This window comes from Mauremys reevesii, linkage group 2, assembly GCF_016161935.1.
Source record: "Mauremys reevesii isolate NIE-2019 linkage group 2, ASM1616193v1, whole genome shotgun sequence".
In the NCBI taxonomy this organism is placed as follows: domain Eukaryota; kingdom Metazoa; phylum Chordata; order Testudines; family Geoemydidae; genus Mauremys; species Mauremys reevesii.
The window spans coordinates 236,642,583-236,667,909 of NC_052624.1; the positions used below are offsets into that span (position 1 = coordinate 236,642,583).

The following is a 25,327-nucleotide window of genomic DNA, read 5'->3' on the forward strand; positions in this document are numbered from 1 at the left end:
CATGTATTAAAAAGGGCAATATTTTAATAGTTCAGCTATACAGTATAGAGATGATAAATAATACTTTGCACCTATGTAGTAAGGCATATCTTCAAATTGTTCTATAAACATTAACTAATCAATAATTTAATAAAATAATGTAATAGTTCTTTAAAAGGTATATTTCCTAATTGATATGATCTAGCTGCATGTAGAACCTCATTAAAATTAGATTTTAATTTACTACATTTTGCTTCCTCATTGAAAATGCACTCAAATACATTTGGCAAGTCATTACTGACTAATTATTTTTTAATTTTTGACAATTTAGCTTTTTGGCTTTTGTATTTAAATAATAAAAGGAACAGTGCAAATTATAGATTAATGCTCACAGCTTTTTTATTACCACCCCACATATAAACATGGAAGATATTTCATCGGAGTAATGATATGGAAGTACATATACAAACTTGATTTTTTTAAATACCCATAGAGTATTTAAAACGTTTATATTGGTGACTCCTTTCATACAGCAAGCCTCTGAGTGTGACCCCCATTACAAATTAAAGAACACTTTTTAAAAAATATTTAACGCCAATATAAATGCTGGAGGTGAAGCGGGGTTTGAGGATAGAGGCTGACAGTTTGCAACCCCCCCGTGTAATAACCTTGCGACTCCCTGAGGGGTCACGACCCCCAGTTTGAGACACAATCTCTATGGCAGGGGTTAACAACACCTTTTTTTCTTCTCTCATACATCAAAATCTCAAACAAAACACTTGAATTCAAGTGCCTACTGGCAAAATACATAGAACACTATTTTTTCCCCTTGAAGACAATTGGGGACCACAAATCCTCCTCCTTAAGCAAAAGGAGACCTCGCCCTTTAGCAAAAGGAGACCTCCCCCTTTTCTACTTGGTTTCAGGGAGGCCTGCTCCCCTAAATCCCCAATCTGTCTCTCTGGTGAGGTTTAAATTATGTCTGATACTGCTGTATTTTCTTGAGTACACTCATCCATGGATTTCAATAAACATCTCTCTACATCCAATTAAAAACAATAACTGAAAAATACACCTCTGTGAAACTGAGGTACTTTAGCTGCTATCTGTGCTGGCTGATGCTAACTGAGCATAATGTGACTGACACGAAAGATCTGGAAACAAGACAAAAGCATCTAACTGTACGGTTACAGCTAATAATTCAGCCATCAGTGACAACACATAATCAAGGAGTAAAACACTCAAAGGAAAAGTCTAAGAGAATTTAAACCAAACAGTAAATACTCAAACTCTATACACAGGGTATTATGTACCTAAATATTCCAAGTAAAAGGCATTAACCTTAGTATTAAGAAATGAAAGCCTTAAAATACCTAGATATACCATAGTCAGAAAGAAGCAGCATTTATAAGAACAAGACTAACTATTAAGATACTAAGTTTGGTTAATTTTAAGATGGATGCCTATGAAATACGATGATAGCAGCCTTTTTCTGGGAAGCAAGAGAATTTGTGGAGAGATGCGTGGGTTTTTGAGACAGTACCTCCCAGAAACAGAAAGTGCATGAAAAAGAACATTTTTATTCATAAGTTGCAAAGACAGAACCCATTAATCAATTGCTTTTTGGAAGTTAGCAATTATTACCTTAACAGAGTAACTTCTTTATATAATTTCAGCCGCGGATTTTTCCAAGCCAAGGCATCTGGGCTCCTAATCTCAATGGAACAGGTAATAATCAAATAGCCAAACCTTTACAGATTTGGTTGATGTAGGAGGAGCACTGATTTTCAGTAATTTCCTGATTTTTAATACATAGCATCAAAAGTCTCAAAGCTACCAAATGCTATTAAAAATTATAGTTGCATCACTTTTTTCGATATAGTGGGTCAATCCTGAAAGGTGCTCAGAATGGCTCAACCCATGTTATGTTAACTCCAGTGGGATTAGGGGGCACTCAGAACCTCACACAAAGAGCTCAGGATCTTGCAGGATAAGGCTCAATATCTAGAAAGCTTGGGTGAAACTCACTGCTGATGTAAGCAGTGAGGGAATTATACCTACTTCCATCTGTAGTGAAGTTAGCCCATGTGCCAGTCATTTTAAAATGGTAAATAAGACATTCCAGGCTCTAATATTTTTACCACCTTTTATATAGTCTACACAATGTAGTCTAAAATACAGAGTACTACTGGCTACAGACATCTATGATACTATTTACCCTTTGCAGTGGGAAATCTAATCTCTTCATGCCAAGGAACTAATCAAACAACCTACTGATGTGTCAGCAGTAATGTGTTTTAATTGTTACAAAAGACTGTAGCATGAGACACAAACTATTCAATCAGAAAACTAAAACATTTCGAACTACTTGAAACCGTACAGTATTTAATCAAAGAATCAAAAGCATGCTTAACGGGAAGTAAATATGTTTCTAACTCATAACTCTTAACAGATAGTTCAGTGTTATTCATCAAATATGACACTATAAAAAACACACGTACCCGAGCCTAAACTAAACAGATGCTGAAAAAGTTAGCAGCCACACAGCAGTAATCATGTAGCGAGAATGGTGCCATCATGTTCTATCTGTAAATTTGGCAACCTAATTTCTAATAACGTCATAACAAAAAGGGATAGTTTTGAATTCCGACTTACTGGAATGCACAAACAGCTTAGGTTGTCCTGACATAGCAAAACCTCAGGAATTGGAAATTCAGCTAGAAATCTGATGCCTGGCAAATCTGCTGATTCAGAAACTACCAATGTAAACAGTAGCACCCCAGGACTCTGACTAAAATACTTTTAAGCAATTATGTATACAAAACACCTATTACCAAGAGACAGAAGTAGCTGTTGATGCACCACCAGCATAAGTATAAAAACCTCCTGCTTTACAATCACTAATGCACACTTTTTTTTTCAAAATTTAGGCATGTACAATATAAACTAAATTCAACTGGGTAAAGTAAATTAATTTTACAAAAGCACTTACAGTGCTTCAAGAATAAAAGCCAGATTCAATAGGAATGTTGACAGCAAGCATTAACAATTTGCGTTTCTTCAGGTGATACCGCAATCTAGGTAATGCTTCATCTAATCCTCAGGCTGCCCTACATGCTGCTCAAATGACACAAACATACATCTAAAATAAATCATTCTAAAAATCCTATAAAACAGATTATTGCATTTGAATCCTCATATCTAAGTAGTAAAAATTGTCTAAGGTTCTGCTTGTTAAAGTATATTGAAGGAAAGCACAAATATAATTTCTTGCACTTTTTAGCACCTTAGAGACAATGCCAAAATCTACAACGGGTACTGACTGACCTCCCCATTAGACTTTAAGAGCATTGAGTAAAATGTTCAATAGCGTCAAGTGACTTAAAAATCTAAGTCCTATTTTCAAAAGTGACTTAGGAATTTAGGAGTCTATGGGAGACTAGGAGAGATATTTATGACTTTGGAGGAGTATCCACTCTTATTTTGGTATTTGCACTCAATACCGAGCTACTAGGCTCAGGTAATCTTTGAGCTGGAATGCAGGCTGAGCCCTGGAACAGGAAATCCTATCTGCTTAGACGATGGTTTGGCAGCCTCTGTGGCAACTCTTGGTACTTAGCCTACTGACTTCTTGGCCAATTTGGGGTAATCAGAATGGCTACCATTTCCTCCAGTTTGATATTTTGAATTATTCTCACCAGTGGAAACAAGAAAAAGGGATGTATAGAGGCATATTTGGTTATCTGCGTGGCTGACGAAGAAGAGCCTTGTTTTCACATTTCAACTGGATATGAATAGGCCCACCTGCGGCATGACCTCACTTCCTGGACAGAAATTGGAATACTTCTTGATACAGAAACCATTGAATTGTCCATATGCTGGTGTCTTAGCTGCTTTTGTGTTCACTGTCTCTTTTATGTGGATCCTACTGATGGAGGCTCAGTGTCACTGCACCCATGGAGGATCTTTGATTTGTGTTTAGACTCAAGCTTCTTTGCTCCCTTGCCAGACAATGGTATACCAAAGTCATTGTGTTGTCTGACCCAGAACCTGCTCCTGCAGGTGATTCTGAGGGGATACCTACACAAGGATAAAAACCCTCGGCTGGCCTGGATCAGCTGACTTGCGCTCTTGGGGTTTGGGCTCCAGGGCTGAAAAACTGCTGCACAGACATTTGGGCTTGGGCTGCAGCCTGAGCTCTGGGACCCTGCAAGGATGGAATGTCCCTGAGCTCAGGCGCCAGCCCAAGCCTGAACATCCATACGGTAATTTTTAGCCCCTCGTCCCAAGCCCAAGTCAGCGGATCCAGGCCAGCCGCAGCCATGCCACAAGGCTTTTATCCCTGTGTAGACATACCCTGAAAGTCCCAATGGCTACCCTTAGCACTCTCATCTCTAGAAATGTGATGCTCTGAAGCCTCAGTGATCTCAAGCATATTGCCTGTGTATTATGACATCCCCAATTAGCTCCCCACCCTGAAAGCCTGACATCTGTGATCAAGATTTTTGGGACTGTGAAGGGAAAATTCATAATATTAATATCATATGGGCTTTCTGTTTTCACAAACTGAGGGAAATGGGTCACTCTGGATAATATCTTCATTCTTCTAAGCATCTCTTGTAGGAAACAGTTTAGACCCTGAAGTTCTCTTATGTGCAAGCTTGCCCTTGGAATAGGCTCCTTGCACAAGACGAAGCCGCAGAAACTGCAGATAAAGATGGCTGGACAAACTTGGTTCCTTGACACCATGGAGATCAACATCTCAGTCTCATCGAACCTTTGCTGTGCCAAGAAGCCTCTCTCTTTTGGACCTATTTTGACTTCTAGGTGGACAATTCTCTCAGAAGAGATTATAGATATTCTTGAGATTTATTACAAACCCCTGTGCCTGAAGCACGGATACTCTCCTCTAAGTTGCTATGAGGAGGATGAGGTTCTAATGGTTGGTGTACAGGAGCCCCAAGACACTTCTGTGGGCTAACACACCATCAATATGTTCATTTACAATCTGACGGCAGAAAATGCAACTTTTTTTGTTAATTTTCTGTGCAACTTCCAGGATTTCTCATTAGATGCTGGTTTGTGTCTCTTCAGCTGCTCCCAAACACATAATTCCACTCTTAGATCACCTTCTGATGTATTTGTTGTTTTCTCTTCATGACTTCTAAGTCTCCTCTAATTATTTTCTTCCAGTAGGCGCAACAGAATTGAGAGCGCAAACCTTTGGACCTCAAGTTATTTACAGCTGCTCGCTTTCCTGTCAAACATTCAGACTGGTCTACGATATAAATATATTTAATCATGATGAAGATAAAATTTGGAAAAACATGACAAATAAAATTCAGATGTACAAAAAGGGTGTCAAACACCTAGGCAAGTGGTGGGCAACCTGCAACCTGTAGGCTATACACAGGCTGTCAGGGTAATCCGCTGGCAGGCCGCTAGTTTGTTTACAATGCACGGCCACCAGCAGCACCCAGTGGCTGCGGTTCACAGTTCCCGGCCTACGGGAGCTCCGGGAAGCGGCGCAGGCCGCAGGGACGTGCTGGCCACTGCTTCCCGTAGCTCTCATTGGCTGGGAACAGCAAACCGCAGCCACTGGGAGCTGTGGGCAGCCGTGCAAATGTAAACAAACTGTCTGGCGGTCCATCAGCAGATTACCCTGATGGGCTGCAGGTTGCCCACCACTAATCTAGGCAAATTAAGTGTAAATAACTGCTTTCGACCCCCTAGACATTGAAAGAGGAAAGAGGCCAGAAGGGTTTAACACAAACCACAATATTTTGGATATGTTCAGTTTCCTATGTACACCATATAGGTCAGTATGAGAAATACTAAGAATCTGGGCTCTCCCTAAAACTAAATATTCTGCAAGACAATGTATCTCGAACAAACGATGGAAAAATCATAGACCCAAACCTCAGTAAAAGATCCCCAGGTAATGGAGGAAGGCTATGCACATTTTCTGAAGTAAACACCTGCCCCCAACTTAACAGCAAGGTGGTCCCATCCCACCCAATGAGCAACAGGTCTTGAAAAACCTACAAACATATTTTATTTCTGCTTGCAAGGACAAGCAGTGTGCATGTTGGAATGTGTGGAATACAAATGAAACATGGATAAATGAGATGGGTGGTTAAATTCCTGCAGTTGTGGAATGAATGATGTTAACATAAAGCAGTATGTGAAGAATGCAACTATCATGTACATAAATATAGGATTGTCAATGTAAAACACTGACAAAGGCAGACATCTCTTGCCTAGTTACAACAAATAAAAATAGAAAAAAAATGCGTTATTTGAAATAGGTCTTTTATAGTGAGAGGTACTATATTGCCACAGCAATTAAGAACAGAATTGGAAAACAAGAAGGAGTAGGCAGTCTACTATAAAATAAAAAAATCCTCATCTGACCTGATGAAAATCATTACCATTAAGTCACTTTAACTGTATTTCTTTACAATAAATATTTCATTTCTATTTACTAGCCCATAAGAGCTTATGGTTTGCACTATTTTACCTATAAAAGTTACATATTACTATTTAGATAGGAGTGAAAGTTCTAGCAATTTTAAATAAATGGTCCTACAAATTACCCAGGCAGTAACTATTTACACAACCCACTTAGTGGGTTTCTCTCTAGAGTCTTCTATTAAAAAAAACACCAACAGATTTTATTCTTCAGTTATACCACTTTTTTTTCCAACCATCACCCTTTAACCAAAATCTGCTCCAGGGATTACTTTTAGAAACACCGACCCATACAATTCTTAAAAGGCCAATTCCCAAAGATAAGGCTTGTAACTTTGATAATACACTGTTTTAAGATTTTGGGGTTTCTATACTTAAGTCCAAACTTTGCCCTGAGCTGTGCATATACTTCTCACCTTAAAGCCAATGGGAGCTGCATGCACATAGCTGAAGGCAGCTCATGCACAATATAGTCTTGCAGTAACTGATGTCCAACAGAATGAAAGACCCAATGGGTATGTCTACATTGCAATTAGACCCCCACAGCTGGCCCATGCCAGCTGACTCAGGCTCATGGGACTGTTTAATTGCAGTACAGATGTTGGGCTCAGTCTGCAGCCTGAGCTCCACCTCACAGGGTCCTAGACCCTGGGCTCCAGCATGAGCCCGGAAGTCTACAGTACAATGAAACTGTCCTGCAGCACAAGCCCTGCAAGCCCAAGTAAGCTGTGGGTATGTCTACACCGCTAAAAAGGTGTGTTCTTAACTTGGGTTAAAACAGCAGTGAAGACACAGCAACTCAGCTTTTAAATCAGGTTAGCAGCTCAACTTCAACCCTAGGCTCCTCTATAAGCTTTAAATCAAGCTACTAATGCAAGATAAAAACCGAGCTGCGGGGTCATCACTGCTACTTTAATCCAAGTTACCTAATATGGGTGAGCTGACCAGAGTTAAAAAACAACAGGGAGTATGACGGCACCTTAAAGACTAAGAGATTTACTTGGGCATAAGCTTTTGTGGGTAAAAAACCCACTTCTTCAGATGCATGGAGTGAAAATTACAGATGCAGGTCAGTATATAATGCCTGCATCCGTAATTTTCACTCCATGCATCTGAAGAAGTGGGTTTTTTTACCCACAAAAGCTTATGCCCAAATAAATCTGTTAGTCTTTAAGGTGCCACCAGACTCCTTGTTGTTTTTGTGGATACAGACTAACACAGCTACCGCCTGATACTTGACAGAGTTAAAAACACACCTTTAATTTGCCATGTAGATATAATCTGAGTGAACCCTCTCAAGTATTAGGCCTGATGTCTTCATCTATCCCAAAGTGGAATTTTGCAGTTCTTCCACTGCTAGACTGGGAGCTTGGCTACAGTAGCCTGTGTATCAAGCATTCTTAACCTGCAGGTCTGACTGAGTCTGGGCACCTGGGATTCTTCCTATTGGGAATCTGTGACCAGTGGTATTTCTGGTCAGACAGAAGTATTGTTTATTTTAGAAGTTGGAACAAAGCTTTAGCTTGTACAGAAAAAGGATTTTAAAACAACTAAGGCCTGGTCTACACTACACAGTTAGGTTGACATAAGGCAGCTTATGTCGACCTAATTATGTGAGAATACACCCTATAGCTTCGTTCCACCTATGTAAGTGCCCGACTACACCGACATAACTCCACCTCCACGAAAGATGTAGGGCTTAAGTCAGTGTAGTTATGTCTACTGTGTTACTTACATGGGCTGTTGCCTATCTGGTCAATTTCAGGGTTCCATGCTGCAGCTGTGAAATTGACAAGAAAGCCTGGGGGCTAGAGCCAGGCTGCCCCTGGCCCCCCACTCGGAACTGGGCTGCACCCACCCAGCTCCCCACTCAGGAAGGCAAGAAGCCCAGGTGCTGCCCCTCACTCCTGATGGGGAGGCAAGAAGCCCAGGTGGCTATCCCCTGCTCCTGGTGGGGAAGCGAGAAGCCCGGGGGACAGCCCTGGCTCTCAGTCCCCCACACTGCCCTTCTTCAGTTGGTGGAAGTGCGCCTGGTGAGGACATGCACCACCGACAGGAGGGTAGTGTGGCCATCAGCCACTGCAGTAGTTACTGTGGTGGATGTAAGTCGACCTAATGGTGTAGTGATTTAAGTCTGTAGTGCAGACATGCCCTAACAGACTACACACGTCTACTTACCTAGAGGCTTGCCATCCCCTGATGGTAATATAGGCAAGGCCTCACTTCTGCAGACACGTCCATCAGATGTTGGCGTCTCAATCTGCTTCCCCTGAACTACTACACATGCCCATTAGAGAGAGTGCTTTTCTTAAACCTGTCAGAGTTCTATGGATCTCTTGTGTGTCTTGGTCCAAACCAGTTCTGTAGGTTAGCTAGAGAGGAGGCAAAAGAGCTTCAGAGCTAAGATTCCTGGCATTATTCTTTAACTCTCAATTATTAGCACAGAAAGGGATTATCTTGAGCAATTGTTCCCTGCCTGTTTTTCGAGATCGTTTGCCCTGCTGATTTAAATCAATATTAGCCATGCAGAAAACATCCCACTAACCAGGCCAACATACAGAATTCATAAATTATTACACAGCAGCTCCAAATTCCTCACAGAGAAATATTATTCATAATTTCCTTTTGGATTAAACAAGCAATTATTTCTGCTGTGTCACGGGCTCATCTCACCTATTAGCTGGTGGTATTAGAAGCAAAGAGAAACTGATGAATGAACACTAAGTATTTATACTTACAATATTAAATACTGTGGCCTATTTGCTGTACAGAATGTATTAATATTTTTGTAGTGTTGGACCATACAAGAGTGTTGTACTATGATGTAACCCCAGGTTCCATTTTGAGTTTCAGTTAAGGAAAACACACAAACACATATAGGTAGGGCCCTACCAAATTCACGGCCATGAAAAACACGTCACGGACCGTGAAATCTGGTCTTTCGTGTAATTTTACCCCATACTATACAGATTTCATGGGGAAGACCAGAGTTTCTTAAACTGGGGGCCCTGACCCAAAAGGGGATTTCAGGAGGGTCGCAAGGTTATTGTAGGGGAGATCATGGTATTGCGACCCTTACTTCTGCGCTGCCTTCAGAGCTGGGTGGCCACAGAGCGGTAGCTGCTGGCCAGGTGCCCAGCTCCGAAGGCAGCACCCCACCAGCAGCAGTGCAGAAGTAAGGGTAGCAATACCATACCACGCCACCCTTACTTCTGCGCCGATGCCTTCAGAATTGGGTGGCCAAGAGTGGCGGCTGCTGGTCGAGGGCCCAGCTCTGAAGGCAGCAGCACAGAAGTAAGGGTGGCAATACCACTCCATGCCATTCTTACTTCTGTGCTGCTGCTGGTGCTGCCTTCAGAGCTGGGCTCCCGGCCTGCAGCTGCCATTCTCCGGCCGCCCAGCTCTGAAGACAGTGGTGCCGCCAGAAGTAAGGGAGGCAATACTGGGACCTCCCTACAATAACTTGGCAACGCCCCCTCCCCCCCCAAAAATCCCATTTTGGGTCAGGACCCCAATAGTTACAACACCATGAAATTTCAGATTTAAATACCTGAAATCATGGACCTGAAATTGGTAGGGCCCTACATACAGCCCTGTAATGTTTTCAGTGCAGCATGTCTTCTCCACATTACACTATTCAACAATTACTCCTGAGAGAATTCTGTGCCAAAAATTAAATATTCTGTGCAAAAAAATTAAATATTCTGATCACATTTTAAAATTCTGCAAAATTCTGTGTATTTTATTTGTCAAAATAACGCAATATAATCACACCATTTTCAATTATTTGCTGACAAGTATTTTGAAATAAATTACCAAAATAATTGAAAATGGTGTGATTATATTATTGTGTTTCTGTGTTATTTTAACCATTAAAATATGCAGAACTTCACCTAAAAATTTAAAATTCTTCAAAGAATTCCCTCAAAAGTACCAGGGTTCTGTGTGGCGCAATCTGGGAGCGGGCAGCTCAGTACGGGGTCTGCGTGCAGGGGGGTATCTGGATGCACAGGAGCTCAGTGCGAGGTTCTATGTACAGAGGGAATAGGACTCTGCAGGGGAGTCCACGTGAAGTGGGGGCGAGGGGCTGGGGAAGTGGGGGGTCAGGGTGCACCTGGTTGGGACTCAGTGGGGTGGGGATCCACGTATGAGGGGCTCCTGATGCAGGGGATGAGGCTCATGGGGGGGGAGGTCTGGGTGCAGGGGGCTCCTGATGCAGAGGGGGCTCAGTGGGGGGTTGCGGGTGCGTGGGTGGGAGGAGGGGTCACTCACTATACAGGGAGCTGCTCTCCCTGTCTACCCAAGCCCCGTGCATCCAGGCCCCTCTGCATTCAACCCCTCTCGCTGAGCCTCACCCCTGTCCCTGCACCTGGAACCCCTCTCCCAAGCCTCTTCCCCACCTTGCGGTGCAGAGCTTCCTGCGGCCACGGGAAGTTTCTGGGGCTTGATCTATAATAAAATAATAATAATAATAATAAAATAATAATAATTGGCGATATACCAATCTCCTAGAACTGGAAGGGACCTTGAAAGGTCATGGGGAGGGATAGCTCAGTAGGTTGAGCATTGGCCTGCTAAAACCCAGGGTTGTGAGTTCAATCCTTGAGGGGGCCACTTAGGGATCTGGGGCAAAAATTGGTCCTGCTAGTGAAGGCAGGGGGCTGGACCTGATAACCTTTGATTTTTTTTTTCCTGCTTTGAGCAGGGGGTTGGACTAGATGACCTCCTGAGGTCCCTTCCAACCCTGAGATTCTATGAGTCCAGCCCCCTGCCTTCACTAGCAGGACCAATTTTTGCCCCAGATCCCCAAGTGGCTCCCTCAAGGATTGAACTCACAACCCCGGGTTTAGCAGGCCAATGCTCAAACCACTGAACTATCCCTCTAACCAAGCCTGCCTGCTCCCTGCAGGGAAGGGGAAACTCTGTCTCCATCCTCCTTCCTCCCCCTCAGCTAGGGAGGTTGGGGCCCAGCTTGACAAAGCCCTGGCTGCACTGATTTAGTTGGGGTTGGTCCTGCTTTGAGCAGGGGGTTGGGCTAGATGACCTCCTGAGGTCTCTTCCAACCTTAATCTTCTATGATTCTATGGGGGATCCCCAGACCTCCCTCCCCCCAGTGATCTACTTCTCCCAGGCAGCACAAACAGATGCGTCTGAGCTGCTGAGCTCACAGTGAGGGGTGAGTGAGTACTGATGAAGCTTCTCTTTGCTTCCCCACAGAAACCATGTTCTGCAAGGAAGCAAAGGGAAATCTGTGCAGAATTTCCCTAGGAGTAAACAGTACTGATTTAGTTGTTAATCTCTTGATTTGAAAATATCACCAGACCAGAAGTATTAAGTCTTTCTTTCCATTTTGCCAGATATAATACAGCAATTCAATGTGGATGGCAAAACTGTTGCTACCCATCCTGGCTTGGCAGGCTAATGGTCTAAAAAGCAAAGCAACTGACCAGTATTCACTAAATTTAGTGTTTTTCAAGACTTACCACTCATTGAATCCACTGCATGTGACAAATTATATCTTAGACTGTAATCACAACACTGCTTATAAAATCAAAATGATGTGTATGGACAAAATATACACATCAATCTAGGCATGCAATAGAAATTTAAACAAGACCACTGATCATACAACCCTGCATGATACAGACCCAAATCAAAAGTTTTAGCTAGCGTGTGAATAAAGTAAATACAGCTGTTAGTAAAATTCACCTATTAAGGCACATAAGTAAGATGTTCAATTATAATCCACTTTTACTTGTATAGTTACAACTAAATACTGTACACACACAGTGTTTACTTTTTTAAAGCACACTATGTTTTGAAATTTTTTCCCATCATAATATAGTTCTTTGTCCTCCCTCATTAGTGGCCTTTGGGTTTCTGGCATATAAAAAACCCCACGCAATTAAAGCTCATAGTATTTCCCAACAGATTCAACATACAAGCCAACATGGGCAACCACAAAGACAAGATCGACCTCTTCGTTTTTTTTTAAAACAAGAGACTTTTTTACTTTATTCCATACAATCGGAGATAATGGTAGGGAGCATGAACATGGATCTCATTACCAACAGGAATTAAAAACAACTACTGTATAAACTGAAACAGGAAGAAATTTTATTTAATAAAGTTGCTTTACAAAACAGGGTAACAGGAGAAGTCATAGAAGAAGGATGTTTTATCAAAAACAAAGAAAGTGAAAAGCTGTGATTAACTCAGAGAAAACAGTTAAATGCTAACTTGGAAAGTCACAAGGGAGAGTTTTGAATGGGATTTGGGAGGCAGTTGGATGGAAAGTCAGAAGATATTCTCACACAACAAAATATTGTATTAAAAACTTTTTTCTTCTTAGGAAACATGTTGTCCTGGGTCATTTCTGTAAGCACGAGAGTAACCACAATCCTATTTTTGTCTATTATATTTTAAAAGTAGCTGGTCATTGCCTGCAACCAAAGCACTGAAAATACTGGTAATATATGAATTAGCAATACATTTTAATCTTCTCTAGTACTTTGAAAAACAATGGATATAACAGCTATTGCAATGAATACCAACAGCCTTTTTGAGAGCATTATTCCTTCCTGCTTATTTCAATTTAATAATAATATAGAAAAATAACCAACCATAAACAAGTCTTCAAAATGACCCCAGTGAACAAAGCAAACTTTGTGGAGGAATGTCAAAATTCAGAGAAAAGATGAAAAAAAGATGAGTAAGAGTTACAGTAAACATTACAAAACACAAAACTGAAAGAGCACAGTGAAAACTGGAGGCTCTTACTCAGACACTTTCAATATGCTAACAACAATGCAGTGAAGGAATTTTGGAAATGGTGACCAAAAGGGAAAAAAAAAAAAGCGAGAAATGATCCAGTCTCAATAGAATTATACCATGAGTAACAGTAACTGCTTTGACTGAGATTGCTTAAGCATCTGTGTTCTAATCATTTCATAACTTTCTGAAACTTACATATTTTCGATTTAAATTATTTCATGTTTAGTCTTGGCCTAAAAAAAAAATGTTTTTTTTTTCCAAATTTAAAAATAAAGCTATTCTGAGTAAGTACATGAAAAATACATGTATATTTTTTCCCATTATATATAAAAAAAAATCTTGTTCCTACTTTAACAACAACTCTACAACCAAAAATGATGGGGACTGAAAGTTGAAATTTGATATTTAAATATCCTTCAATGAGAAGGAGTTATCTGGGTGTTCTAGCACAATTTAGTTTTGATTTTACGGAAATACACACAGCCTTTCAAAAACCACATGTTGCACATGTGCAGTACTATTTTGCAAAGGGTTTTTCACTCACATTTGCAGAATAACGGCCTAAGCTTGTAAGTAATTCATCTAAGGAGCCCATGCTGCACATGTATTCCAGGCTAGCTCATTTATGCTGAAGATACATAGACTTTAGGGAAACGTTGCTGCACACTTTATAAGACCTGTGTAAAGAAGACCTGCTCTGGTGTGCCTTTGAAGCGTGCAGTTGCTAAAAGTTTGCATGAGAGGATCTCTCTCTGCCCCTCCCACCCATTGCATTCCTCTATGCATCTAGCAACTCCTTCTGCAAGTCTCCTGCATATGTGGGCCAGGGCATTCTAAGGGCATCTGGATAGACAGTTCCAAACCATTGATTTACAAGTGCTACTGCCAACCTGTTTAAAGCTTGCTGAGCTACAAAGTCATAGAAAGTGAAGTTTTTTTCTTATGTTTTTATTTTTTCCAACTTTATTCTTAAAGCAAATAAAACAAAACCCACAAAATCCAAGACACAAAGCTACATAAAGAGAATGTTAAAGCTGCACTCAGAAATCAGAAAATGCCAAAAGTTAGGTTACATCAGAAACCTTAACTCTGCCCTCTTGCACATGTCACAATGGAGATTTTAAATCAAGACTGGCTGTCTTTCTAAAATATGTGTTTTAGTTCAACCACAAGTCATTGGCTTGACACTGGAATCACTGGGTGAAATTCTACGGCATGTATCATGCAGGAGGTCAAACTAGATTATAACAATGGCGCCGTTCGATGTTAAAATCTATTATGTAGTCTTTAATTACATGATCATACACTATTTCTCAAACAATTCAGTACATTTCTATACCATTTTTCTAACACTTTACATTCATATTTGATTAATAGTGAAAACTTGCTGGCATTTATTGGAAATTTAATTATTTTCTTCAGTTAATTGCTTAATCCCCTGAACTGCAGCTATGGAAGGATGCGTCACTGGTTGAAAAAGAAAGCGATTAGCGTGTGACTGCTGACAAAAATATTAAAAATTATATATGGAAGGAAAATAATTTACCAGAGATTTTTATTCCAACACAAAAAGCTGTTTAATGTGCACGTTGGTTGCTTTCTACCAAACTATTACAAGAATCAGGAAATAGAAAGTTAAGGATTAAACTTCAACTACAAGTTTAGAATATGACATGACAATTTAGTTTTTATCATGTAATTGGTGAACAGACATAGATATGAAGCATTCCAACTGTTTAGTATTATACTCTATATGTTATTTTCCTTATTAATTATGATGTTCTTCAAGAAGTATAATGTAGGCAGTTTTTAAATGGCAGCGATCTTATGTTTGGCATAGTATACAATATCTTTTCTTGAATTACCCTCTTTTTAAATCAAAACTTCTTTGTTGTATATTTTTTCCCCTATGGTTCTGATAATATTTTTTATGTTGTGACTTTTGCCTTTTCTGAGTCAGAGGCATTTTCATAGATGTGTTGTCTAGATATAGAAAAAGCAGCCCTTCAATACTGTGGAAAACAGAAATTATGTTATGGTGTCATAATTTTAATAAATATGTGTAGGTTGTTGTCATAAACAGATAGTTAAGGGTTAATGTCTCTTTTACCTGTAAAGGGTTAAGAAGCTCAGTAAACCTGGCTGACACCTGACCAGAGGACCAATAAGGGGACAAGATACTTTCAAATCTTGGTGGAGGGAAGTCTTTTGTTTGTGCTCTTTGTTTGGGGGTTGTTCGCTCTGGGGACTAAGAGGGACCAGACATCAATCCAGGCTCTCCAAATCTTTCTGAATCAGTCTCTCATGTTTCAAACTTGTAAGTAATAGCCAGTCAAGGCGTGTTAGTCTTATTTTTGTTTTCTCAACTTGTAAATGTTCCTTTTTTGCTGAGAGGATTTTACCTCTATTTGCTATCAGAGAGGTAGCCGTGTTAGTCTGGTTCTGTAAAAGCAGCAAAGAATCCCGTGGCACCTTATAGACTAACAGACGTTTTGCAGCATGAGCTTTCGTGGGTGAATACCCACTTCGTCGGATGCAAAAAAACTCTTGCATCCGACGAAGTGGGTATTCACCCACGAAGGCTCATGCTGCAAAACGTCTGTTAGTCTATAAGGTGCCACAGGATTCTTTGCTGCCTCTATTTGCTGTAACTTTAAATCTAAGACTAGAGGGGGTTCCTCTGGGCTATATGAATCTGATTACCCTGTAAAGTATTTTCCATCCTGATTTTACAGAGATAATTTTTACCTTTCTTTCTTTAATTAAAAGCTTTCTTTTTAAGAACCTGATTGATTTTTTCCTTGTGTTAAGATCCAAGGGGATTGGATCGGGACTCACCAGGAATTGGTGGGGGAAGGGAGGGGGGATGGTTAAATTCTCCTTGTGTTAAGATCCAAGGGGATTGGATCGGGACTCACCAGGAATTGGTGGGGGAAGGGAGGGGGGATGGTTAAATTCTCCTTGTGTTAAGATCCAAGGGGTTGGATTGGTGTTCACCAGGAACTTGGTGAAAAAGCCTCTCAAGGCTGCCCAGGGAGGGGAAGGTTTTGGGGGGACAGAAAGTGATCCAGACACTGAAATTTCTGGATGGTGGCAGTGTTACCAGATCTAAGCTAGTAATTAAGCTTAGAAGTGTCCATGCAGGTCCCCACATCTGTACCCTAAAGTTCAGAGTGGGAGAGGAACCTTGACAGTGGTAAAATAACGTAATACAACAATACTCATGTTGTAGCATATGCCCTTGTTAATTATATTGCACAATATTGTTTACAGAATGTGAGAAGGCCTGTTTTACACAGGAGCTCAGACTACATGATCACAGTGGTCCCTTGTAGCCTTAGAATCTATGTATCTAGAACATATAAAATTCAGCATTAATTTAATATGTATCTCTGTGTTTTGGGAGAAAGTTTTAATGTCATGAAGCAGAAAAATATAGTAATACTAAACATATATTTATTATTTACCCACACATATTCAATAGAGAATATGTATTTATTTATTTTGGTATTAGGAAAGAGTAGGGACTCATGTCTATAATTTCCTTCTTTTGAAAATATTAAGAAAGTCATAGTTCCCGATTGATAAGATGTACCTACATGAAAAGGAGCTATAATTTCATATCTATTATTTTCATGTAATCCTTTTTTGGAAACAATAATAATTATCCTTTGAAAACAAACAGTACAATTTACCTCAGAACGAGCCTAAAGTATCATCGCGAGACCTTATCTAAACACAGTATGCTCTCACCACAACTGCTCCTGTGTCCCTGTTTAATGTAAACTTAGTGCGAGGTAAATCAGTTATAATTTGAATGTAGTAGAAAGCAGTGACATCACTTTGTTTACATGCTGAATTGCTACCACAACTACTAGGGGCTAACCCAAAAACGTCATAACTTTACATCTTATTGTGATTTGTCAACTCAAACAAATATCCCTGTTTCCTGTAAAAAGTAGGAGCTCTCTCATTATCTTCCCATCTAAGTTAGACAAAGAAGGGAGAAATTGCACCACAGAAGGCTCCAAATGATGACGCACTTTCTGGACTGCAGTCGAAACACATGGTTTGCTGGTCTCCATTAAACAAAGTGCTCATTTACCAATATGAATGTCCACCTCAAAATTTATTTTGAAATTAATGTGCTCATAATAAGGGATTAAAAAACATATGCAAAGTTTTTTTCCTAAAGTTAAACATATGTAATTTAACACAAATGTAATAATTATTAAAAATGTTATCTGTGTTTTTCCATCAAAAATGCATTTATAGAGGAAGAAAAGTTAGATCATCACAATATGACCACAGATCCAGAGGAGGGAACTTCAAATGGATGTAGAAAATCTTCACATTCAGGGAAAACAGACCAGTAGACCTTTTGTGCAGAAGATGATACAGAAACTGCAAAATATTTTACAGGTCAAGACAGTTTAGATGAAAAAGAGTTATCACAGCATAATTTTAGATGGAGAAACACACACACAATTGAAATGTTAATATAAATATGCAATGACGGAGAACAGAAGATGAGATCTACATGTTAACCATTGTGCCTCAGCCTAGCAAGTGAGATGCAATGATAATCAAAAGAACTATTCAATACACGGATATGATAAAACGTATGTACATTCATAAATAAGAAAACATCAAAATAAAAGTTGAAGATTACGGGTGAGATTTTCAACATTGCCTAAGGCACTTGTGCTTTTAAGACACTTAGGCACTTTTTTATAAATCTCAAGCTTAGTTATTCACAATTATAACATTTCTCAAGAGTTATATGTTTTAAAAGTGACTAGACAGAAAATCCCCGAAATATACAGTACTTTTCCCACTCTGTCTTAAAAGAACTGACGCCCTCTGCTGTAATAAAACTAAAGTTAACCTAACTACACAAAAGAGGATTCTTTGCTCAGTTACCTCCACCTTGTGGTTACAAGTGAGATGCTGAGGGTTATGAGTCTGGTCATTGTTGGGGTTTTTTTGTTTTGTGTTTTTGCTTCTAACAACTCACATTCCATTAAATTTAAGGGGCTGAGGACTAAGTTTACAGACATAAATTCTTTAGTAAATAGTTTTAAAATAATCATTTGAGATGTTCTAAGATTTTTGCCTAAATGTAAAATGTGGACCTGGTATCTCTTTTTCTGTTATAATTAAGGAAACAATAGGAGCAAATAGAACCTAATACTGTGCCAATGCACGCTTTTTCTAAACAACTAAAAAGTCACAGTAATAATCATTTCCACTTAAAGATATTGAGCTACAAAAAACTTAGGTTATTCACTCTATTATCAAAACATTTTACACTTTATTTAGTCTATCATACAGCAAAAGACTTCATTTAATGTAACTTAAAGTTACTCTGTTCTACTTTAACAGTTTTCTCAACAACTGAAAAGCTACCAAATAAATAACATTCAGTTAAGGTCAACAACCACATTTTGTTTCTCTTCCAACATCTACATAAAACGAATCAACTCTTACCTAATAGCCAGGCCTTCATAAACTACTATGCAACCTTCAATCTGACATGCATACAAGGACATATGTTAAAAGTATTTGTTTTTTTTAAGATTTTGTTGAATAGATTTCATAGGGGGGAAAAGAACAACTTCTAACATACCTGTTCTTCTTGTAGGTGTGTCAAAGTTAAGACTGCATGGTAGTTTTTGAAGCCTTGGCTGTCAACCATGTGTTATGTAAAAAGGACAGTAATAGATAAAATTGTTAAGTTTTATATTTCTACAAGCATGGCTGTTGACCTTAACATTATATTTGCTAGCTTTTCAGCAAAATGTTATTAGAGTAGAACTGAGCAACCATAACTAACTTTAAATGAAAACTTTTATATGTTAATTTCCCTAGATTTAAAAAAAAATGTGCAAATTGGAAATGAAAAATAAAAATAAAATAATACAGGGCTTTACAAAGAATAATACCAATATAGTGAAGCAAACAGAAGCTGCAGGGAATGCTTGACTATGGAGAAATGTCAACATTAAAATGCAGAGCTTGCAGCTTGGCGACTCTTGATCTCATGTGTGAAAAACTTGGAAAACTATCTAGCAAAGAATGTAATAATTAGCGTATGTGATGCTTTTTCAATTGGCTTTGCTGAAGTACATGTCAAGTAAATAGGGAAATTGGAATTTGTCTAAATTTCTGCCATGTACAGCCATAGATTATTTGTTAGGCAATAACACTATCATATTATTAATGCAATGCTTTCAAACTGGCAAAGCACAAATCAGTTATGAAATTTAAATTTATTTTCTCAGAAATTCCAAAATGGAAAAATATAAGAGTGGTGATCAACAATAATCCATCCCAGAAACTTAGTGTAGAATCTCTGTATGTACTCTTTGCAAAAGGGTTCCAAAAAAGCATGAGACACTAGGGACCCAATTTAAAAAACATCTGTTTTTATCTCAAATATTTTGAAGTACCTTAACTCCACCACAAATTCCTACCATATACAAATTTAAAACTTTCTTCTTTCTTACACTGTATTTTGTTGACACGCCCTCCCCGCCCGCCACCAGAAGTGAAATATTTAGCAGATACTCCAATTCTTTTGCCCTGTTAAGGTTGTATCAGAGAATTGTGGAAGCGTGGAAGAGGTGGTTTCAGATATATCAGACATCTGCAAGTCATAGGCTGATATTTAAGATGGAGCCCCCTGGGCAGGGGATCCCCAGCATCCATCTTCCCCTTCCCAGCAGTTCGGAGTGGGGTGAGGCTGAGTTTCTCATTAGGGCACTGCCTGTGAATTTTACTGGTTGGGGGCTCTGCCATTTTTCATACTGGTCACCGGTAAACATTTCTAACGGATGTCTTGACCCCTTCCATGGACATGGTCCAGCTCCCTCTGCAATGGCTTCTGGTAGCACTGACACCAGACCAAAAGGAGATCTTGCACTCAAGTAGAAGGACTCTCACCGTGCCTGGTTCCTGCTGCGGTCCAAAGGAGAGGGAGATGCTCGAAGTGCCCTGTTTCTGCCTACGCATCCCTGGACACAACCTGGCCCACACAGAGATATATATTTGGTCACTTATACTAATAAGCTTTTATAGCTATGTGACACTATATAAAAAGGAAGATGATCATGTTTATATTACTATTATCACCACTGTTGCACAATCACAATAAATCTTGTACAAAGTATCACCATTGTGTATGAAGTTATTAAATTGTTCTGTGCGCTTGTTACTAAACATGTTGTATTCCAGGATAACACCCACAAGACCCATTTACATCAAGACTAACCACCCATGTGTTCATGGGCCATTAAGAAGAATCAGCTCTTCCTGTGGGCCCCTCCCAAGGATGCCTCAGAGAGCATATGGACAATGGAGGGTCAGTGACTCAGCAGGGCAGGTAGAACATGTGGTCCATGACTCCATGTTTGAGCCAGTATTTTTCCATGCACATAAACTGGAGGTATAAATTGGAGAGAGTGACATCTCCTTGCCTCTTTCCTGCTCATCTCTGGACTGCAATTTCTAACAAAGGAGAGCTTTGAACAATGGACTGAGGATCCCAATATTTGGGATGAACCAAAGAGCCTTATTGCAAGCTATCAGATTTAATGTCACTGCTATTAGCCTGATCTACAGATTCTAAAATCAACTGTAATTTATATGATTCAGTTTACTTACTTAATAACTCTTCTCTTTTTTTTATATTAATAAACTGTTAGTTTTTAGTTTGCTAGAGGATTGGCTACCAGCATGGCTTTTGGGTAAGATCTGGAGTATACTCTGACCTGGGATGAGTGGCTGGTTCTCTGGAACTGAACAACCTAATATATGTGTGATTTCTGGTTTTTATAATCATTTATCACTGAAGTCTGGTTTGTCTGGGTGATACATGAGGGGCTAGAGGGCCTGAGAGGGACTGTCTGTGGCTTCACAATAACTAGTACAATATTTTGGAAGCACACATTTGTTACTAGCTTGGTGAAATCTTATGATAGAGTAAACCTCCTGTCTGGGGTACATGCCCTGTATTTTGACAGTCTGACCTGAGATTGGCGCTCTTAGCTGTGTCCCATACCAAGCAGCGTGACAAACTGTATCAACCTGATGTACTCAGTATAGAATTCAGATATTTTCTAATTCTTAGTTTTATTACAGACAACTTGTAACTAATCTGGGCCCCTGTGAAGTCAATGAAATTTTGTTACTGACTGCACAGGAAGCAATTCTAGCCCACGCCAAATATCTTACTGATTGAATATCATCAATATAGAACTAATCTGTTTACAGCGGCAAAACAGATTTCTGTTATACCTTATCAAATATCTGACTGCATATAAATAAATCATGTTCCATATATTGCAATTATATATGTATAATGGAGACACTTGCCACAACTCTATAGCTTAGGTTGCATTCTGAAATCATTTTTAAATGTGGCGTCAATTTCTGGATTGGTTTGTTTCAACGTAGTTGGTTTTCCAGTGTGAAATTTCCACAGTGTTATCTTTTATGCCCTTTGATTTTTCTATGTAAACTTTGTTTCATTTTGTGTAATATATTTTTAAAGGAGTGTTTGAAGCTGGGCTCCTGCAGGGTTTCTAACCTTTTGTTATCAACGTGTATGTATAAAAACAACATTGTGCATCGACACAACAACTGGTGAAGAGGTGACCCTTGCACAGATCTACTACAGTAGGCACTTTATGAAAATAAATATCTAGGATTAAATAGGGTGACCAGATGTCCTGCTTTTATAGGGACAGTCCCGATTTGAGAGTCTCTCTCTTATACAGGCTCCTATTACCCCCCCACCCCCTGTCCTGATTTTTCACACTTGCTGCTGGTCACCCTAGGATTAAATGTCATTTTTTGCCTGTTTGTAAGTTTACCTGTTTGCAGAATTGGTGCAACAAATCTTCAGGGGAACTCACAATTGCCCTCTTTCAAAAATGGCTGCCATATCCCATTATTCTTACAGGGAGTGAGGCCACAGGCTGCCTTCAATTAATGAGAGTACTCTTCCCCGCCTGTGTAGGAGGAAGGCTTTTTATAGCATGGGCTATATTTGCAGAGAACAATCTGAACTTTAATCTTTGCTATATTAGAAAAATTCACCAGCTTAACTAGATTGACTTTTAAACCCATGTATCCAGTTAAACTGGTGTAAATCCCTAAGAGTACATCTACACTACCCGCCGGTTCGGCGGCTAGCGATCGATCTATTGGGGATCGATCTATCACATGTAGTGTAGACGACGCGATAAATCGATCCCCGATCACTCTCCCATCAACTGCTGAACTCCAGCTCGGCGAGAGACAAACGCAAAGTCAATGCGGGAGCGGCGGCCGTCAATCCCGTGCCACGAGGATGCAAAGTAAGAGATTCTAAGTTGATCTAAGGTACGTTGACTTCAGCTACGCTATTCTCGTATCTGAAATTGCGTATCTTAGATTGATCCGCCCCCTACCCGCCCCCAGTGTAGACCAGGCCTAATGGAGATACACTGAACTGGTTTAACCCTTAAGTCGATAAAGATATACAAGCAAGGGTTAATCCCATTTAGATAATCAACATTAGGAATTCACATCAGTTTAACTAGGGCATACAAAAAAAAAGGTATCTAACCACTAGAATTAAGGCTCAGCTTGACATATTAGGTCCTATAATCAGACCGATGCATCCTAGCAGGACAGACTGAAACCAGCCCACATAGGTCTGCTTGCAGAATCAGAACTTAAAAGAACTGCTCCAGTGTTTGTATATTAAACATTACAGTTAGACAAATAGGTACCGTATATACTCGTTCATAAGCTGAATTTTTTTAGTAAAAAAGGGAAGCATCAGAGAAGGGGGTCGGCTTATGAACGGGTACAGAGGTGGGACACAGCCTCCCACACCCACCCATCCCCCAACAGAGGGGGCAAGGAGAGGCAGCAAAGCCAGAAGGGAAGAGACAGGGCCAGAGTCTCTCCACTTCTGGCCACGCTGCTCTCCCCCCAGCCTCAGAAGCAGCTGCAACTCCGAGGCTGGCAGGCCGTGCCACCTGGCCCAGCCTGCCGCAGCGGGCTGTGGCTGCGCCGCCCAGTCTGCCCACTGGAGCACACTGAGACCACGCCACCCAGCCTGCTGGAGCAGCTCCGGCCAGGCCAGAGACATCCTCTCGTGGCCCGCTCCAGCTATGGTGGGAAGGGATGGGATGGGGAGAGTGTGGGGGTCCCAGGCTAGGGGTGGGGTCATGTGGGGGGTCGTCACAGGGGTTACTCCCCCAATCCCCAGCTTCTCCCCCCCAAAAAAATTTCCCCACCAGTTGCTGTCCCAGCCCATCAGGGTAAGCAGCTGGCAGGCTGGGACACTTTGTTTACTTAGGTTTACCTCCATACCAGCGTATGCTTGAGGTAAACACACCATCTCGGCCCAACAGCGGCTTATCCTGATAGCCCGGGAGCCAAAGTTTGTCGACCTCTGAATTATAGGATCAGCATATGAATGGGTCATAAAAATTTTTCATTTTTATTTATCCATCTTGGAGGGGTCATCTTATAATGAACCGGCTTATGATCGAGTATATGCAGTATGTAAAACTGAAATTTACATTAACAAATTAGACAATTTGACGACTATCAGGAAATGCTTTACCTATTTTTGTTATATACGACATCTTAGATTACTATAATTTAAACCAAGAAAAAAAAATCCCTATTTTCCCCCAATATTATTTTACTCTGTGAATTTAACAACAATCATGTAAGGTTCCATGCTATGGTAATACAAATAATAAATAATCACACGAACAGCAAGTTTCCTGCAACTGTCTGTCAGTTCACCCTTTGTTTGCCTGGATCTATTACACAATATGGAAGAGAAAAATATGTTACCACATTCTCCTATTTAACATGAAACCACTATAATTGGCAGGGGACTCAATAGCAGTATGTTTATTTTTATTTTTAAATTGGTTAGATTTCATGTTGACAGAATCTCTTTAAAAAGATACCCATGCAGGCTTCAACTTTTTTTTCATAGGCTGAAAAGCCCTGACTTTATTGCATGTTGGTAGTAGGGTGAACTTGGCCAAGGAGAAACTGACTCTCTGATTTCAGAAGGAAAAACACATGACTTGAAAGCTGATTTGATTATTCCATTATGAATTTTAATATGATTTTCTCTTAAATTAATCTTATTTTGTTTACTTGTCAAATGAATAGGATCCAGAATTTGCTAAAGAAAGACAATCTAAACCTCACGTTCTTCCTAAGAACAGATGGTTACTTTTCTTTCGCTTCATCTGTATGTTCATGCCTCTCAGCATGTATTTCACAGCCCCCATGCGAGCATTAGCCAATACCTCCCCTCCAACTCCGCTAACCTCACCTTTCCCCAGAACCTGGCAAGTCTCCACACCAAATGCATGAATACACCTGCTTTGTGAGTTTCGATTCCACTTATCACTCCCCTGCTTTTTTTGGTAAGCGTCCAACTCAGCTGCCACCACAGCCCTGGCTACCCTTCTTCCCTTTCTCAAGATACTTGAGAACCCTGCCTTTTGAAAGTTTTCTTAGTACTTCTTAATTCTTCTATGGATAGGAACATGCTCAGACTGCTAGTTAGAACTGATTCTTCAAGGCTTGCTGCATTAATGTTCAGATATCTTATGCTTCCTAATTTCATCTGCTCTCTACTATCTTCCTGTCTTCCTTGCTGGGTCTCCTGATTTTTCATCCAGCTGCTCTGATCCTAAAGTTGCATAAGCATGCAGCTCCTCCACCCTGCCTGAATTTCTCATGTAACTAAGGGCTTGGTCACATGGGGAAATTTACAGGCATAAGTGAACCAGTATAACTCCCCATTATAATGGTATAGTATCCCTATAAGATCCATGCTATGAAAATAATGTTAGATAACCTTCTACAATAAACAATTTAGCATTTTTTAAAATACAAAATTATACAGCATTATGTACCACAGAAAAATGGATGGTAATTCAGAAATACTGACTGTACCAGTTAGAGGAACAAGACTAAAATGGAGTACCAAAATCCTAAACACCATCCTAACCCTACTGATTAAGCAGAAAAGTATCCCTGCTCACCATTTCCTGTCACAGTCTGAATATCA

At 40.0% G+C, this 25,327-nt stretch overlaps 1 protein-coding gene across 1 annotated transcript in view; it reads right to left on the reverse strand.

Moving 5' to 3' along the window:
- Positions 1 to 25,327, reverse strand: part of TPD52 (tumor protein D52) — a 216,284-nt gene that overhangs the window by 114,925 nt on the left and 76,032 nt on the right. The window lies entirely within an intron of this gene.